This window comes from Pteropus alecto, unplaced genomic scaffold (genome assembly GCF_000325575.1).
Source record: "Pteropus alecto unplaced genomic scaffold, ASM32557v1 scaffold3, whole genome shotgun sequence".
NCBI lineage: Eukaryota > Metazoa > Chordata > Mammalia > Chiroptera > Pteropodidae > Pteropus > Pteropus alecto.
The window spans coordinates 67,043,863-67,051,138 of record NW_006442484.1 but is presented as its reverse complement, the minus strand read 5'-3'; the positions used below and the strand labels follow the sequence as shown (position 1 = coordinate 67,051,138).

At 36.7% G+C, this 7,276-nt stretch overlaps 1 protein-coding gene and 1 long non-coding RNA gene across 2 annotated transcripts in view; one reads left to right on the top strand and one right to left on the bottom strand.

Moving 5' to 3' along the window:
• LOC112470273 overlaps positions 1 to 1,052 on the top strand; it is a 2,637-nt gene extending 1,585 nt beyond the window's left edge. Inside the window, exon 3 of the long non-coding RNA XR_003042914.1 lies at positions 711 to 1,052. This is a non-coding gene — a long non-coding RNA (uncharacterized LOC112470273). The remainder of the gene's footprint in view (positions 1 to 710) is intronic.
• PARD3B (par-3 family cell polarity regulator beta) overlaps positions 1 to 7,276 on the bottom strand; it is a 905,664-nt gene that overhangs the window by 219,849 nt on the left and 678,539 nt on the right. The gene's annotated exons all lie outside the window — the stretch shown is intronic.

The window sequence follows — 7,276 nt, the reverse complement described above, 5'->3', positions numbered from 1 at the left end:
GAGAAACTTTTCTCCCAGAAGTTTCTTGTGTTTATTGTTAATACAGTGATATTCTTTTATGTGTACACTCGGCAGAGCTTCCCAACGAAAGGATAATATTTAAATCAATTTCAGAAATAATCCTAATATTTTACCTATTATTGTCTTGTAATATATATTATAAGATGATTAAAATACAAAGATATACAAACAATATTTCAATTTTCTTCTTCAAATTCTATGTCAAATCACCCAAAGACAGAATTGAGAAGCAATATAAAGTTTAATAAAGAATCCACTATCAAGGAAAAGCAGAAGGAACAGGGGAGAACTTTGGGGATTGGGCAATAAGGGGCAGCTGTGCAAGCTCATGGCCTCTTCCTGATTTTATACCGGCTCTTTGAAATTTATAAGTAAGCAAGTTATTTAGAAGAAAAATATGAACTTCATCCACATCAAGCTCTTAGGATTGTTCAGTTACAATCATTTTCTCAATATGAAAAGAGCGATCACTTACTCTACATAGTTAAAGCAATGTGCAAAGATTCAGGATAAAAGATTTAATTGATCATTTCGAAAAGTCTAATTCTTGACATATGATCATTTGTTGATCATTAAGAAATTTACCATAAAAAGGTGATTGAACAGAATCACTTTAGGCTTATCATTTTTGCTTAGTTTTCGTTTCTCCTACTACCTTTACAATATTCTCTTTTTGTTTTGTTTTACAGAAAGTATGCGTTATGGTTCAAAGATGTCTCCATCCTGAAGAACTAATCACCTGCAAAGGAGGAAAAATATTCCACATAATTAGAAAAAATTGGCAAAGCCCCAATCTCTTAAGAAGAACTGGCTATATAATTTGTGAGGCCTAATCTAAAATGAAAATATGGAGTTGTTCAAAAGTTATGAAGACTTTCAAGAGGGCAACGGCAGAGCATAATCCAAGTGCAGAGCTTTTTCATGTGCAGGGTCCTGCGCAGTTGCTCAGGCTGCATGTCCATACAGCCAGCCCTGCGCCGAAGGTATGACAAGAGTCAACCTCTTGGCCAATGTGAAGGATGAGACACACCAAGCTAAGACGTATCTTCCCAAGAATATTAAACAAAAATCTACGTTATTTTATGTCAAAGATGTCTCCTCTCTTTTGGATCCTAATCACACAAATCTGTCATTTCTTAGCCACGTGTGTATTCTCTGTATTTTATTTTTCCTTTCTAAAAGTTCTCACCTTGTTTACTCCATTCTATCCCAGGAGACTCACATCCTATAACAATCTGTAGCCTACTTCCTTCCCATTCCAAATTCACAGCCAATCCAATCCAGAATAAGATTCATTTCTAGAGTGTTCTAGAAAGCCTCCTGCCCAATTCTAATATTTTTTGAATGGCAAAATCTTTACAATCTCTGGGATAAACCTTCCTTGGAAATATCAGTTCATTCCCTCAGCACCAGAAGACAGCCATTAGAAAGAAAGCATCTTCATCAGGAAATAAGGATTTGAGTCCTAAAGTCTGGGCAGGTCACTAGCTTTACAGAATCTCAGTTTCCTCATTTACTGAATAAAATACTATCTCCTTGATTGACATTATTAAGATAACACGAGAAGCCAGTGAAAAAGTATTTATTAAAATGGTTTGTAACCTCTAAAGTACTTTGCACACATAAGATATTATTTTGGTAATTTTCATTATGTGTTTGTTTCTGTAATGCCAGCAAACTATAGGCAGCTCCCAATCTGGAGTGAAAAGAACATTATGCTGTAAAGCAGTGCATTGGGCTTTAATTTCTGCTGCTGGTGACATGCTGCGAGATGATGGGCAAGTGACTCTATCTCTCCAGGCCTTAGTCTTCTCATCCATGAACAAAAGGTTTCAATCCCATCACTAAGATTTTTAACAAAAATTTCTAAAATAATTTTATTCAATTTACTTCTTTGACAAAATATTTATTGGGTTCCTTCTATGTACCAAGTAATAACCTAGTCCTTGGGATACAAAGAAATGACATTTCTCTAAGGAGGTCCAGAATGTTCCAGAAATTGTACTTCATGTCACTGGAACAAAGATGAGTAAGATCTGGCCTATATTCTCAAGGAGCTCAACAGGGGGATAGCCAGGTAGATAGATAATGAGTTCTATAGAGGCTTACTCACGTGCTGTAAGAGCAGAAGAGAAGGGTACCTTATTAGCGCAGGGCTGGGGTTGAGGGTGTGTTCAGGGAACACTTTCTGGATAAACTGCCACAAATGTTGCTCTTGTCTAGGAGCACATTTGTATTTCTTTTGCATATGTTCCTTGTAGTCCTCTTAAATTTCTTTCATTTACAGTTAATCTGTAAAACACATGACTCCCAAGTGGTGACACAGGGTGGACATATAATGGTTTAAAGGAATCTGTAGGATCAGAAGATGCTGGTTTACACAAATCCTTATTAGATCATACACGGAAAACCTATTGCTTTGAAGGTTAGCAGATTCTGTTCTGATTCTTACCTCAATACATTTTTTGGAGACTTGAAAAATAGATGAAAAATTGAATTTTTCTTCTGTATGATATAGCCACTGGTGGGGGATTACTCTTTTCTACCATAATAGGGCACTGCTGAATTGTATGATAAAATGCAGACTGGTTTTCACTAGAACAAGGAAAACAGATGAATCAGCAGTCACAAGTAATGAGTCAGGGGCATGACAAAGGAACGGCTCAGGGCTGCGAAGTTATGAGCACACTTTAGGTGATGAAGAATGAGGGGGTGAGTGAAACCCGAGGCTATGGAAGTCTGGTACTGCTTGTATGTCTCTAATATCTCATATCAAAGAACTCAAAGTGCCATTCGGTGCCACAACAGAGACCAAATGCTACCTGTGTATCTGAGCCAGCATGTTTACTCTTGAGTCCTTTCTGTTGTTGTGAAACATTTAAGTGAAAGTAAATCAAAGCAAATATTCTATTTTCTTAAATCCTACACAATGAAATAAACATGACTTCATTCTGTGAGTGGTGTAGATCCGACTTGAAACTGTGAAGTTAATTATCTTAAAAATAGAGTCCTTCAGGGTCACCAGCTAACATATGAAACCCATTTACAAGACTCCCTATAATCCAGGACATGAGAAACCACAAAAATCTGAAATAAATATCCAGCCAGCAAAGATAATCCATAACTGTACAGCGCAAAGAAAAGCTCCACTATGTTCCTTTTTTCCCTTTCACACATGGTTTAAATATTCACTCCCCCATGTTCACTTGATGTAAGATTCTGTTATCATTATGAGGGAAACCTATAATATGCCAACCCTACAAAGAATACTAAGCTCAATTACAAACACTGTCTTTATATATACACTAAATCCTGGGCTCTTGTGGATATCTGCGTAATGAGAGCAAACTGGGTAGAATTTAGCAGCTCTAAGATAATTCATGTCACAATTCTCCACATCTATTTTAGTCTTACAAAAAGGCTTACTACTCCATGAAAAAAATAGTTTTCTTTTAAACAGTTGCGTTTCCTCAGCAATACGCATATACCTGAGAGGCTGAAGTTTAACATAAAAACACTAGGTACTTCATATACAAACCGTTCTGGTAGGACTGCCATACACCTCCTTAAGGGAAGTCTCTGGTCTCTGGAATTCAATGTTTTCTCTCGTTTCTACCCTACATTTCAACTATTTTAATAATCTTGAGACAGACAAGCAACCGAACTTACTCCTAGAGCTACACTGGGCTACCCTAGAATTAAAACCATGTAAAGAATCAAAAGATATCGCTGGAAACAGAGTAATTGCCTCTAATTTCCAAGGCAACTGCTCCTATCTTGGAGCTTCTGGGAGGCACAAGAACTGCAGAAATCTCTGGCCGTAGCACCTTCTTATTTGGTTAGCTGGATTCTCATTTCTTAAAACTGTAAGGTTTCTGATGTGGTTGCCTCCCTGATCCCTCCTTCCTCCCTTCTTCCTCCCTCACTCAGTATCTGGCACAGTTGACAAACTCCTCTCTCCTAGCACCTAACCTGAGGGCATCCTTTCACAGTTTTCTGAATTCCCACAACTGCCTTGCCCAAAGGAGATGATCTGGGCTAACTCTATCAAGATTAATAGAAAAGGAAAACAAAAAAAGGACTGTGGCTAACTAGAATTAAGAGATTCAGTCACTGATACAACTCCTCCAAGGAAGGATCTCATCAAAACACTGGTTTCAAAGACATATTTAATTTCACACTATAAATCGGGGTGGATGGGTGGGAGAGAATGAACTGAGGTAAGAGAGAATAATGGCTTAATAACCATTGTCCAAACACCAATATCCCTGTTTCCAATTTAACTCTATAGTTTATCCAAGAAAATAATATTCACCTTTTGAAAAATAACAATTAGAAGAATTTCACTTAATTGGAAGAGAAAACCAGGAAAGTGAACCAGGAATATAGATTACAAAGCTGTTCTTAGCATTAATTCAATATACAATTAGTAAACTTTAACCGACGATAATTGCCAAAAGGTGTTAAAAAGTTCTTAAGAAAATGTTAGTCATTAACTGTATAAATACTTAAAAAAAAAAGGCCAAGAATATACTTTTGTAATTACTAGAGACAAATCACTACAAGAATCAAGAAAAGTGGATAGTATACATGCATTAACACAAGGTTAGAGATTTTGATTCTTAGAAATATTAAAGATATTGTGGGGAAATATAAATGAGTATTTTGAAGACAATCCAGAGACCCTTTTTCTTTCAATGTCATTAGGGTTACAGAAAAGTTAAAAATGACTTAAAGAGAAAGGGCCACTTGTGACTTTGTCTCAGGCTATTAAGGTACCATAAAAACACGATGAAAAGTTATAAAAACAAAATAAAGGAAACGAAACAAAAAGAAAGTAGCATTTTGGGAAGTGCTCATAAAAGTGGTGATGGAGGGGAAGCTGACACAAAAATAGCAGCACCTTTGGTGGGGAGGGGGGAGTCATATGTTGAACAAGATTGTGCTCTCTCATAAAGTCAGTATCATTTCAGTGCAATCAAGTATATTACTAATGTGCAAAATCTAGCTTTATGAGATGCAGCAGAGGAGAAAGTTGCCTTTGAATGATTACGCTGAAAGTCTAATCAAAGACATTCTCCCATGTTATCAAACACAGATGTGCAGGATAGGATGCTAGAGATGGTTTCTTATTGAAAAAGATTGGCAATAAGATTGAGTACCTTGAATTGAATTCATCTCCTCATCATTTGAAAGCCTACATGTACCTGGGAGGTGCTTCAAAGTCTACATACACGGAATAATGTTCAACACATGTTTGCCTGTAATGCGCTTTTAACCCAAACCCAAATTTCCATAAGCCAATCCAGAAATCCAGGGCTTTCTGATAAACAGCGGCATACAAAGACTACTGACCTAACTGCAGAAACATTCAGATGCTGGGATAGAGCTGAAGAGGAGCCAGCTGAGCCACCACAAACCACGGCTGCTTGGTGTGAGCTCAGGCATATTTTGGTTCACATCTACTATGTGTTACACTCTGGGCGAAAGAACCGTAACATGTCTGTACTTCATCAAATGACATAATTAAATAAAATACTGTGAAACGCAGTATTGTATTTCCCTCTTATCTCCCTTTTTTAAAAAAGAGAAAAAAAGATGTATTTCCCTCCTTTTTGGCTAAAACATTTCTTTTATAACACTGTATTTTAGATTGAGAAGATGTCTGGTATGAGTGCTACCTACTTACTAATTAAACCTTGGTTTTCATTTCAAAGTTTAATTACATCTTCAATTTTTATCTCTGTAAAATGCTAATGGAAGAAATTCTTAAACACAAATGAGTAATTAACACCCACATATTTCTTTTTTTAAATTGTTTAATTTCACTTAAGAAATCCTGTGTTGCAGTGCTGGTTGGGTCACGTAAGGAAGTAAATTTCTCTTCACCATTTATCTACTTTGAAAAAAATATTAATGCAACAAGAAACAACAAATTGGTTGTTATTTACTCTCTGACCGTGACAAACCTCTCACTTGGTGGTAGAATTTGGAGAGGCAGGTTAGGTAAGGACCAAAGGAGATTTCATATGAAATAACTGTTTTTGGCATTTCCTTCTCACTCTTTCTGGATTTTACCTTGAAGGTTTAGCTGTAGCACCTGTGATACATTTCAGATTCCCCAGACAAAGAGCCAATATAACAGTGCAAAAGAGCAAAGCTAAAGAGATTACCAATTCCTCTCTTATTTCTTGCAGATCCTTTCCAGATATCTTTTTCTATCTTTCTGCTCCAAAGTACAGGCATCATTATTAACAAAGGACAGAATACAAGGACATGCAGGAAAGGCCAGTCGTTCAGGAAATAGCTATCATTTGGTAAATGGCATAATAAACACATTATGATCTTTGATGCAGTGGGTAATGAGCCATCATATATACAATATCAATACTAAGATTATTCTCTATCTGTATGTATTTTTTCTTATTTTACCTGAACTTCCCTTTTCTATTTGTTTGTTATTTCCCAGAATTCGCCAAGTCACTTTGTAACATCATCTAAAAATTTTTATTATTATTCGCCATTGCTTCTCACTATTTTGTATCTATTTTACTCTAAAATAAAAATCTCCCTTATCCAATTGCTTGAGTCTAACACTTAAATGACAACAGTCCAAGGCAAGATTCAGGGTTATGAGAACCAAAGGGCATGCATGTCTCTCGAAAGCAGGGTTGATTCAGGAATATTAAAATTCCCAATCTACTTTCTTCATGATTTACGGAGTACTGGGAACTAACTATTTCAAATAGGTAATTGTTGTCATTTGGCATAATGAATGGGAAACTAATATTTTAGATAACCCTGGCCCATGTCTGATTCCTTGGTCACCTGTCATGTCCTTTTTATCTTCAGGTAGAATCAATGCTTGGTGTGTCTCTTTCCTATCAAACTCTCTACTGTTGTTTGCCCATCCCAGTCTTGCCCATTTTGGTCTTACTCTTTCACCCAGCACTTCGGACCCACTTCAGGTATTGGTAACTACACGTCTCCTGTAACTATACCACTTTGGTACAGAAGAGTGGAATTTTCATATGTTGGTAAAACACTGAAAATGCAAGGACAAGAATGGCAAAACCATCTCTAATAGTTGCTCAGCAGTAAGGGGAATGTTCTAGGCACTGCGATGGAGGTTCACTCCTTGCATCTCCCTTCATTAGATAACTTGTCATTCAGCTGCACAGGGCACAGATGTAGCTGACAGCCTCTAGCTATTCATGTTTTTAGGATCCTCCTTAGCTTTTGACTAAAGGCCACA